Genomic DNA, 12,712 nt, shown 5'->3' with positions numbered 1-12,712 from the left:
ACTCCACCTTTGTCAGCCAAGCTTACGGAGATATTAAGCGCAAGCTACAGAAGTTAGAAGGGTTTGCAGGTATGTCTATCACCCAACTAATGGAGGTAGCGAATAAAGTATATATGAACAGGGAAACAGAAAGTAAGAAAGAGGAAGAGCGCAAGATGCGTAAAAAGGCAGATATGCTAGCGGTAGCGATCGCAGGCGTAGATAGACGGGTCCCAGATAGAGGCGATAGTAGATGGAATAGGGAGCCTTTGAGTAGGAATCAGTGCGCGTATTGCAAGGAAGAAGGGCATTGGAGGAACGAGTGTCCGCAAAGAGAGCAGTACGAGAGAGACCAACCCAGGGCAGGTTACGGAAACTTTAGAGGCAGAGCGAGAGGTAGAGGAGGCCCCGGAGGGAGTAATGGTAATAGAGGGAGCAATGGGAACAGAGGAAGTGTTAGGGAAGATAGGTATTATCCAGCAGCGCAAAGGTCCCGCGATAGAGAAGGTAGGGACTTTGTAGGATTGGCTGACACGGTCATGGAGGACTATTGATACCGACCGGGCTCCATCCCCCTTGGTCGAGCGGAGCCTATGGTCGATGTATCAATAGGGGGGAAAAGGAGTGCGTTCATGATCGACACTGGTGCTGAACATTCGGTGGTGACTAACCTAGTTGCTCCTCCATCTGGAAGAACTATTACTGTAATAGGAGCAACTGGGAGAAGTGCTGAAAAACCGGTTCTTAAAAGTCGACTCTGCACATTGGGAGGCCACGTAGTAAAACATCAATTCCTTTATATGCCTGAATGTCCAGTCCAATTGCTGGGACGTGATATGCTATCCAAATTACAAGCGCAGATTACGTTCCTCCCAAATGGAACAACATCCCTAAAGTTTAATGGACCTTCAGGTATTATGACATTATCCGTACCAAAGGAAGAAGAGTGGCGACTTTATACAGCGTTGACTAGCCAAAACCCTAGGAGTGATGAATCCTTATTCAACATACCAGGAGTTTGGGCAGAGAACAACCCACCAGGACTGGCCCGCAATATTCCACCTATTAAAATCGAACTAAAACTTGGGGTTTATCCAGTGAGCCTTAGACAATATCACATCCCGCAGAAGGCTAAGAAGAACATCCAATCTTATCTGGATAAGTTCATACGGTATGGTATCCTAAAATTCTGTACTTCCCCCTGGAACACCCCATTGCTACCTGTTCAAAAGCCCGGTACAGATGAGTATCGACCTGTGCAGGACTTGAGAGCAGTCAATGATGCGGTTGTTAGTATCATCCAGTTGTGCCCAATCCATATAACCTGCTTGCTTTAATTCCGGGCGGGGCTACTTATTTTACAGTTTTAGATCTCAAAGATGCCTTCTGTGACGGTAGTAGAAAATATCCCCGTCAAGCATTCCCTTCTTCCCATAAACCAGGGGTTCAAAAGTTAGTACAAATGTGCATTTGACCTTCTGGAAGCATGGTTTAAGCAGATTTTATAGAGGCCTCTATCCTGGAGACAAAGGGGAAAGTAATTCAATTATCCAGGGCTAGAGGCAGACTCCATTAACCACATGGTTACAAAAAGACATAAAACACTTTAAAATACATTCATTCTTGACATTTGGAACCGAACAATATAGACCTTAAAATAGCAGGGAGAGAATTAAACTGAAGCATATAGGCAATTGCATAAAAGTCCTTCACAATGGCCCCCCTTTTTCTCCCTGCTCCGGCAACTCGGTGACTGGACCAGGCACCTTACCGTGCCTGGTCCAGTAGGGTTGACGGGTTCAGAGCTTTTAGTCCGAGGTTAAATCAGTTTGGCGTGACAATCCATCGGCATTCCCGTTTTGCTTGCCTGGGCGATAATGAATCGTAAAGTCATAGGGCTGTAAGGCCAAGCTCCAGCGTAGCAACCGGGCGTTGTCCCCTGAAACCCGGTTAAGCCACACCAAGGGGTTGTGATCGGTGATGAGAGTGAAAGCCCGGCCATAAAGGTAAGGTGTGAGTTTTTTGAGTGCCCATACTAAGGCCAAACACTCTTTTTCAATGGTGGCATAACTGACCTCCCTTGGTAACAGCTTCCGACTCAGGTATGCCACCGGGTGCTCTCCTCCATCCTCCCCGATCTGGCTTAGTACTGCCCCCAGTCCAAACATTGAAGCGTCTGTGTGGACAATAAATCTTTTGTTAGGATCTGGGGTAACCAACACCGGAGCATTAACCAGAGCAGTCTTTAGTGCTTGGAAAGCCACCTCGCATTCCGGGGACCACAGGACTTGTCGGGGTAGCTTCTTTTTGGTCAAGTCGGTCAGGGGTTTGGCCAGGGTGCTATAGTCGGGTACAAAGCGTCTGTAATAGCCGGCTGTGCCCAGGAAAGCCATGACTTGTGTCTTGGTGTGGGGAGTGGGCCAATTGGCAACGGCCTCGATCTTAGCCGGCTCCGGCCGTTGCTTACCACATCCTACTCGATGGCCCAAATATTGTACCTCCGCCATACCCAAATGACATTTGTTGGGTTTCAGGGTCAGCCCGGCCCCCCTGATCCTATCTAATACTACCCCTACGTGCTCTAAGTGCGCTTCCCATGTATCGCTGTGGATGGCGATGTCATCCAGGTAAGCGCATGCAAAGCTCTGGAGACCCCCAAGTAACTGATCCACCATCCGTTGGAAGGTGGCCGGGCGTTCTTCATCCCGAACGGCATAACCCGGAATTGGTATAGACCGAACGGGGTGATGAAGGCTGACTTGGGTATGGCATCTTCTGCTAGGGGAATCTGCCAATATCCCTTGCATAGGTCTATTGTGGTCAGATACTTCCCTGCAGAGATACGGTCAAGCAGCTCGTCCATCCGTGGCATCGGATAGGCGTCCGTAACTGTCTTGTCGTTGAGGCGCCGGTAGTCTACACAGAAGCGGGTTGTCCCATCCTTCTTTGGCACTAAGACTACCGGCGAGGCCCAAGGACTTTCTGAGGGTTCGATTACGCCTAGCCGAAGCATCTCATCTATTTCCTTCCGCATCCCTTCCCGGACTGCTTCGGGGATACGGTAGGGAGGCTGTCTCAGGGGTGCCTGTCCCTGGAGTCTCTACCTTGTGTATGGCTAGGAGTGTGTATCCAGGCTCCTGAGAGAATGTGACCTGTTTTGTTTTTAGTAAGCGGACAGCTTGAGCCCGCTCTTGCGGCTCCAGCTGTTCACCTAGTTGGACTTTCTCTATCTGGGTCATCCCTTCGTTACTGCCCAATAGGTCGGGGAGGGGTAGGGTCTCTGTGTCTTCTCCTGCTGGTGCACAGATAGCGGCTACCTCCTCTGCCCGTTCCCGATAGGCCTTGAGCATGTTGATGTGAAAGGTTCGTTTCACATCTTCATCCTCGCAGCTGGCTATCGTGTAGGTAGTGTCGCATATCTGCCCTATAACTTTATAGGGGCCCTGCCAGGCAGCCTGGAGCTTGTCTGTTCGGACCGGCCTTAATACCATGACCTTTTGGCCTATCTGAAAGCTCCGGTGCCTAGCCCGTCGGTCATACCATACCTTCTGGCGCTGTTGGGCCGCCTGGAGGTTCTCTCGCACTGTCTGGGCTAATTCCTCCATGCGGTCCCTCAGCTCCAGGACATAAGGTACAACCGGGGTCCCCTCAATCTCTGTCTGCCCCTCCCAGTGATCCTTGATGAGATCTAAGGGCCCCCTCACCCGCCTCCCATAGAGAAGTTCGAAGGGTGAGAATCTGGTCGATTCCTGCGGCACCTCTCGGTAGGCAAAGAGAAGGTGTGGCAGGAATCGCTCCCAATCCTTGTACGCCCCCGTGAACGACTTCAACATTTGCTTTAGCGTTCCGTTGAAGCGCTCGCACAGGCCATTAGTCTGGGGGTGGTATGGGGAGCTAGTCAGGGATTTAACTCCACAGGTTTTCCATATCTGCTGGGTTATCTCGGCCGTGAATTGGGTACCTTGGTCGGACAGAACCTCCTTGGGAAAGCCTACTCGGGAAAATACTTTAACTAGGGCCTCTGCTACGGTCTCAGCCTGTATGTTCGAGAGAGCTACCGCTTCGGGGTAACGGGTGGCGTAGTCTACTATGGTGAGTATATACCGCTTGCCGGAACGGCTAGGTTGGGCCAGAGGCCCTATAATGTCCACGGCTACCCTTGTGAACGGTTCTTCAATAATGGGCATGGAAACTAGTTTAGCCTTTGGGTGGTCTCCCTTTTTACCTATACGTTGGCATACCTCGCACGTTTGACAATACGCCCTGACGTCGTCGGATACGCCAGGCCAGAAGAAGTTCTGGGTTATCCGATACCCTGTCTTGCGTATTCCCAAATGGCCTGCCAAGGGTACGTCGTGCCCAATCCTCAACAACTCCTGCCGGTATTTCCGGGGAACTACCAGCTGGCGTTTTTGCTTAGGCCCTGGTGCATTATCCCGGGTCTCGGTGAGCCTGTACAAGCGGCCTTTCTCCCAGATAAATTGCTCCTTCTCCAACCCCCCTTGGCCCCTCCTTGCTTTCTCTCGATACTTTCTGAGGGAAGGGTCTCTGGTCACCTCCCGCCCAAAGTCTTCTGGGGTGTCCCAGGGTAGGGGTTCTACAGTCAAGGGTAGGTTGGGTTGGCTTACCTGGGTCTCAGTAGGAAGCGAATGGCTCTCGGCAGCGCGACTTTGTGCTCTGGTGGTTACTGCGTGGGCCTCCTGAGCGGGGGTAGAGGCAAACGTCGAAGTCAGGGGGCCAATGTCGTTGCCCAAGATGACTTCAGAAGGTAAGTCTTTCATGACGCCCACATGAACATTGCCAGCTCCCGCACCCCAGTCTAGGTGTACCAGTGCAGTAGGAATACGGTATACTGCCACCCCTGCCACTCTCACAGCAATTGATTTCCCCGGTCTCTCTGATGCCTTAATAAGGTGTCTTTGTACCAACGTGATGGTCGCCCCACTGTCTCTTAATCCCCGGGCGGTTTTTCCGTTAACCATGACCAGCTGACAATGGTGTTTCCTGTTGTCCGTAATAACAGATTGTACCATGAGGGCTTCATAAAGGGTGCCCAATGGTTCTTCCTGACCCAGCTCCTGGGGATCCCAAGCCGAGTCTACACAATGGGCTGCTGCTGGTGGGCGGTAACCAGGTCGAGACCAATTTGACCTGGTGTTGTTGTCCATGGGGCAATTCTGCTTGATGTGACCCAGCTTTTCGCACCGGAAGCAGCGTTGTTCCTTGTCCTCCTTGCGTGGATAGCGAGGGTTAGATGTCACCGGTCTGTTAGGAGGTCGGTATCTAGCGGCTGGTGGGTGGTAGGGCACCGTTGGTCGTGGAGGTTGTACCCGTGGCGTGACTGGGTTTGTCTTGCGGGTATCCGCATATTCATCCACCAACTTAGCGGCCTCTGGTAGAGTCATGGGCCTGCGATCTCTCACCCAGTCTTTGACATCCGTCTGGATGTTATCGTAAAATTGCTCCAGGAGCATTAGTTGCAAAATGTCCTCTGCAGTGGTGGCCTGGCTGCTGTTAACCCAGTTAGAGGCCCACAGGGATAACTGGCATGCCCATTCCACGTAAGAGTCTTTCGTGGTTTTCGTGAGTCCCTGAACTTTTGTCGGTAGGACTCTGGGGTTACTGCATAACGAGCCAGGAGCACTTCTTTAACCCTGGCGTAGCTATGGATCTCCTGCTCTGGCACGGTCCGGAAAGCATCAGAAGCTTTGCCTGACAGTTTGCCGGCCAATATTGAAACCCACTCTCCTCTATCTATTCGGTGCAGGTTACATTGTCGCTCAAAATCTGCCAGGTAATTATCAATTTCACAGTCTTCTTCATTAAAAGCTTTAAAAGCGCTAAACGGAATCTTCCTTGTGTCTGCTGTGCTGTACTCACTGTTTGGAGAACGTGTGGCTGCTTGTTGGACTGCTGCCAGTTCTAACTGTAGCTTTGCGTCTCTTATTTGTTTAGCCTCCTCCGCTAACAGGTTCATCACTTTCAGCACCACATCCGCCGTTGGGTTCGGACCGAACCATGCTAGCTTCTCTCTCATTGCCTTGTTGGCTGGTGATTCCTCCTCCTGAATCACTGGTGTCTCCATCTCTTGTACTGCTGGCGTTGCTGCAACCAAGTTCTCCTGGTCTAGCTCCATTAATTCTGCTATGATGACTTCCAGTAGTTCTTTCAGTGTATTTCTTTTAAGCAGGGTGTACAAGCCTTCCATTCACTGTTCCCAGTGTCTGCTTGGAATCCTGGTGTAAAGGAAAGTAGAAGGGAAAATCCCGCCGCTGCCAACCAGTTGTGACGGTAGTAGAAAATATCCCCGTCAAGCATTCCCTTCTTCCCATAAAAGTAAAATCACCCAATATTCCACAAGTAGAAATATCCCTGGAATCGCCGAATAATCCACACATGAGCCAAAACTTAATGCTGGAACAAGACTAATTTACTGGCACACAGAACTCACAATTTATGCAACACAAAACTCCTCCTCTGGGCCAGGCTAGATAATTGAGTTTTAGCAATATACATAGCTCAATTATCTGCTGGCCAGAACATTTACAGTTTAACATACTTTTTACCTAACATTCATAACTATAAAACCATACATCACATTCACATAAAAATTACATATTCACAATCAATCCATTCGGGGGAACAACATACTCAAAAATCATACGAATTGGACCAGGGGTTCAAAAGTTAGTACAAATGTGCATTTGGTAAAAACCAAAGAAAAGAAAATGTTACTTGCGCTTTCTCCTTTAATCCCTATGTATATTTGGACAAATGGAGGTCATTTAGTTGTCAATGTGCATTTGACCTTCTGGAAGCATGGTTTAAGCAGATTTTATAGAGGCCTCTATCCTGGAGACAAAGGGGAAAGTAATTCAATTATCCAGGGCTAGAGGCAGACTCCATTAACCACATGGTTACAAAAAGACATAAAACACTTTAAAATACATTCATTCTTGACATTTGGAACCGAACAATATAGACCTTAAAATAGCAGGGAGAGAATTAAACTGAAGCATATAGGCAATTGCATAAAAGTCCTTCACACCTTCTTTTGCCTCCGAATTGCCGCAGGAAGCCAATGTATCTTCGCTTTCCAATGGGAAAACGCTGTGACGGGCTCAAAACGCCAAATGACCTGGACAAGACTGCCCCAAGGGTTTAAAAATTCACCTACCCTATTTAGTTCAGCTCTAAGTCAAGATCTACTGGATTTTGAGTCTATCCCAGGAGAGTGTGTATTGTTACAATATGTAGATGACTTGTTGATAGCAGCAGTTACAAAGGAAATATGTCAGCAAGCAACGCACGATCTACTACACATTCTCTGGAAGGCAGGATACAAGGTGTCCAGAAAGAAGGCTCAGTTGTGTTTGCCAACTGTCAAATATCTGGGATTCCATATCTCTGAAGGTCAAAGAATTATGGGGCCAGAGAGAAAAGAAGCTGTGTGCCAAATACCGATACCCAAGAATAGAAGACAAGTGCGAGAATTCTTGGGGGCAGCAGGCTTCTGTAGGATATGGATTCCCAGCTACGCGATACTGGCAAAACCTCTGTATGCAGCTATCAAAGGTACAGAGCACGACCCCTTCTTATGGACTCAAGAACAGCAAACGGCATTTGAAGATGTGAAGAAGGCTTTGATGAGTGCCCCAGCATTAGGTCTACCTGATCACACACGACCATTCTACCTGTATGTACATGAGCAAAGAAGAATGGCTGTGGGAGTATTGACACAGTACTTGGGATCATGGCAAAGACCTGTTGCCTACATGTCTAAGCAACTGGATGCAGTGGCCAGCGGACTTCCACCTTGTCTAAGAGCCGTAGCTGCAGCCGCCCTGCTAGTAGCTGAAGCCGATAAACTCACTCTGGGTCAAGAACTTTATGTACGAGTCCCACATGCAGTACAGACGTTGTTGGATTACAAAGGAAATCATTGGTTTAGTAACAGCCGTATGACCAAGTATCAAGCAATGTTGTGTGAAAACCCAAGAGTGCATTTAGAGACTGTAAACACCTTAAATCCAGCTACCCTTTTGCCACAACCTACTGAAAGTCAACATGATTGTTTGGAAGTAATGGATGAAGTATTTTCAAGTAGGCCAGATCTTCGTGATTTTCCCATCCAGAACCCTGATGTTCAATATTACACCGACGGCAGTTGTTATGTGAAAGAAGGGATCCGCTATGCAGGATATGCAGTAACAACGATAGACAAGGTGATAGAAGCTCGGCCACTGGCAAAAGGAACATCAGCACAAAAGGCAGAATTGATAGCACTGACACGAGCGTTACAATTGGCTGAAGGTTTAAGAGTGAACATCTACACGGACTCCAAGTATGCGTTTTTAACCACTCATGCCCACGGAGCTTTGTATAAAGAAAGGGGACTATTGAATTCAGAAGGCAAAGAAATCAAGTACGCAGCTGAAATCCTACAACTATTGGAAGCAGTGTGGGAGCCGAAAGAAGTCGGTATTATACATTGTCGAGCGCATCTGAGAGGAGATGGTGATGTAACCAAAGGAAATCGGATGGCAGACAGTGCGGCTAAGCGTGCCGCTGAATCAGGAAGACAGGAATATGTGGAGCATATAGCTGCTCTTATACCAACTCTACTGTCTCAATGGACTCCAGTTTATACAACTCAAGAAGAGGAGTGGTTAAAGACTGAACATGGAAAGTATTTGGAGAACAAATGGTATCAGTTAGAAGATGGAAGAATAGTCATTCCAGCATCACTAGCGGTAGAAATTGTCCAGAACTATCACAACGGGACACATTCTGGGAGAGAGAGTACAGAAGAATCTCTCAGAAAACATTTCTACATACCAAGATTGTCCAACTTGACTCAGGCCATTGTACGAAGATGTGTAACGTGTGCTAAAAATAATGCAAGGCAAGGACCAGTAAAGCCACCAGGAGTCCAGTTTACGGGGGGACTCCCCATGTCCGATTTACAAATTGACTATACAGTGATGCCTAAATCTGGTGGACATCGCTACCTATGGACTACCCTGCTCTATAGGATCGGACAATGGTCCAGCTTTTGTGCATCAGTGCCTACAACAACTGACTCATATGCTTGGTATAAAGTGGAGGCTTCATACGGCATATAGACCCCAGAGTTCTGGTAAGGTAGAGAGAATGAATAGAACTATTAAGAATCAGTTGGCTAAAATGTGTCAGGAAACCCAACTTAAGTGGAACGTTCTCTTGCCCATAGCTCTATTGCGAATCCGCAGTACACCTACCAGAAGGATGGGCCTCTCTCCTTTTGAAATCATGTATGGGCGACCACCTCCCGTACTTGGTAACTTAAGGGGGGATTTGAGTCAGTTGGGAGAAGGAATTACCCGGCAGCAGGTTGTAGAGTTGGGTAAGACTATGGAGGAGGTACAGAAATGGGTACAAGATAGATTACCTGTGAATATTTATCCCCCAGTTCATAGTTACCACCCAGGAGACCAAGTGTGGATGAAAGAGTGGAATAATGTACCGTTAGGGCCCAAGTGGAGAGGTCCTTATGTTGTTCTTTTGTCTACTCCTACAGCGATAAAAGTAGCCGAAGTGACTCCGTGGATACATCACTCCAGGGTTAAACCAGCAGCAGTCGATTCTTGCCAAGTTACAGCAGATCCAGAGAATCCCTGCAAGATCCGGTTAAAGCGCACGACTCAGTCGGAGTGACGAGGAACCTTGTGGATTACAAATTTTATTGTTTCAGAGATTTGGTAAGTGAGTGAGAAGGCCATAATAAAGCCTGTCCACTCACCAACGAGTGTATAAGTGAGGAAAAGTCTCGAAGGGACCCCTGTGAAGACGAGCAGAACTCCATTCCCTGCAGCCCTTACATCCTGGAAGCTGAGGTGCCTTCGCAAGGACGAAGACTGAGGATGACGACGAAAGATGTGTTTATGATAATGTTTATTTATGTGTATTTTTATATTCAGGAAGGTAGAGGTACCGACACTCCTAGCTGTGAGGTATGCATTAAGACTACAAGAACAGGTAACCATATATCCCAGACCCTAATTTGGCATTCGCAATATGAGTGTAAAGGAGATGTATCAAGATGTAGATACCTAAATATAGAATATAGTGTGTGCCATTTAGGAGTAGGAGAAACTAAGTGCTTCAGTCCAGAGTATCAACCCCGTACAATTTGGTTGACTCTCAGGAATGGAGATCCTCAGGGGACCCTAATTAATAAGACGGTATTAGAATCCGTATATTCTTCAGGTGTTCTGCTATTTGATGCGTGTAAGGCGATATCAAGTGGTAGAAAGCCGTGGAATGTATGTGGGGATCTTAGATGGGAGAGAACGTATGGGTCAAACGATAAATATATTTGTCCCAGTAGTAAAAATAAATATGTGAGTCCTAGATGCCCAAATAGAGATTATAACTTTTGCCCATATTGGTCTTGTGTGGGGTGGGCAACTTGGGGACAGACAGCAGACAAGGACATGATTGTGACTAAGTTGCCTACCAATCCATATTGTAAGTCTATGGAATGCAATCCAATCCATATATTTATAAATAACCCCGACAAGTTCTTAGATAAATATGGTAATTTATTTGGGTTTCAAATATATGGGACGGGTTTAGATCCTGGGACAATATTGTTTATAGGAATAGAGACTGATACGGTAACTTCCCAAACTCATCAAGTATACCATTCCTTTTATGAAGAGATGAGCATAGATAATAAGATCCCCCATAATGCTAAAAACCTGTTCATAGATTTAGCCGAAAGTATTGCCGGTAGTCTTAATGTTACCAACTGCTATGTGTGTGGAGGTACTAACATGGGAGACCAATGGCCTTGGGAAGCAAAGGAGGTAATGTCCGGTTCTGAGGCAGTTGACCAATTAATATCTACACAAGCCGATTATCATATGAGTGTTAGAGGTAAATCTGAGTGGAGATTAAAGACCTCCATCATAGGTTATGTTTGCATAGCGAGGAAAGGAATGATGTATAATACTTCTGTAGGAGAATTAACTTGTCTAGGGCAAAAAGCTTATGATGATGATACAAAGAATACAACTTGGTGGTCAGCTTCAAATGTCTCAGAACCATCTAACCCGTTTGCTAGATACGCCAATTTAAAGGATGTGTGGTTTGATTTATCCATCACATCTAACAGGAGAGCCCCAGCAAATTTGTACTGGATCTGTGGTAAGAAAGCCTATTCGGAGTTGCCACAGGACTGGGAAGGGGCATGTGTGTTGGGTATGCTCAAACCATCCTTCTTCTTGTTACCTATCGAAACAGGTGAGACTTTAGGTGTTAAAGTGTATGATGTGAATCATAGGAAGAAAAGGGGACCCACAGAGATAGGTACCTGGGAAGATAATGAATGGCCTCCCCAGCGTATTATAGATTATTATGGGCCAGCCACGTGGGCAGAGGATGGTACCTTTGGTTATAGAACCCCAATTTATATGCTCAACCGTATTATAAGATTACAGGCAGTGGTTGAGATCATTACTAACGAGACATCACAAGCGCTCAATCTTCTAGCGAAGCACAATACCAGGATGAGGACACCAGTCTACCAAAATAGATTAGCTTTGGATTACCTTTTGGCAGTAGAGGGAGGTGTATGTGGGAAGTTTAACCTGAGCAATTGCTGTCTTCAAATAGATGACGAAGGGCAAGCAATAGCTGAGCTTACTAGCCATATGGTTAAACTAGCGCATGTGCCTACTCAGGTATGGAAAGGGTACAATCCAAGTAGTTGGTTTGGTAGCTGGTATGAGTGGTTTGGAGGGCTTAAGGCAGTGGTAGGTGGAGTCCTACTGATTTTAATGTTGTGTCTACTCCTGCCGTGTCTTATACCCTTAGTAGGTTAGGTCTGTGCAAAGCCTGATAGAAAATATAGCAGAGAGGAAGGCTGCTGCACAGATAATGGCAATTTATAAATATAAGGCTCTAGATCAGGGAGAACCAATGCAGGAAGATGAGTGTTGAAGATTCACATCATAAGATAAGTCTGGTCTGGTTCAAGGTAACTTGCGGTGTATGCAAACCAAGGTTAAGTGATGCCTCAAGTAATTGTGAAATATCAAGAGGCATCAAAGGGGGGAATGTGGTGGAATCTCGGTAAAAATAAATTTAGTAGGCCGAGATTACCACGTGGCATGTGTACGTGCATATGCTGACGTATCGATCAGTTGGTTGCACGAGGCAAGATACGATCAGTAGTGTACGGAGCATGTGCAAGAATACAGGATATAGTATTCCCCTCCTCCATTGTGCTGGACAGGCCATGCGGTCAAGCAGGAAGTTAATTCTTATTTTGTATTGATTGGTCAAGAGAATGTGCGGGTGGAGCTTAATATGGGAGGAGTTATGTGCCTATATAAGGAGCCTGCACTATTGTCCGGGGCTCAGAACTTGCTGTATTTTGGTGACACTAGTCCCTCTGAGTCCCGATCGGTGATCCAATAAAGAATCTCTTCCTTCCTGAAGAAACCTGTGTCCATCTCTCTGTGCTTTGCTTCCGTCAGTTTCTCCGGTATCAGTTTCACACTGTTTTGATACATTGTTTCACACTGTTTTGATACATTGTTTCACACTGTTTTGCGTCAATTTTGTACCTATTCCTATTGTACATCTATACTGATTTAGTGTAAAAAATGTTTTAGTGTGGTATTTTTCTCTTCAAAATTGGAAATCTTTTCCAGGGGATCGCCCTCTTGTTTGCTGGTTAATATTA

The sequence above is a fragment of the Pelobates fuscus genome, chromosome 6 (genome assembly GCF_036172605.1).
Source record: "Pelobates fuscus isolate aPelFus1 chromosome 6, aPelFus1.pri, whole genome shotgun sequence".
Taxonomy (NCBI): domain Eukaryota; kingdom Metazoa; phylum Chordata; class Amphibia; order Anura; family Pelobatidae; genus Pelobates; species Pelobates fuscus.
Note: the sequence above shows the minus strand (reverse complement) of the source record.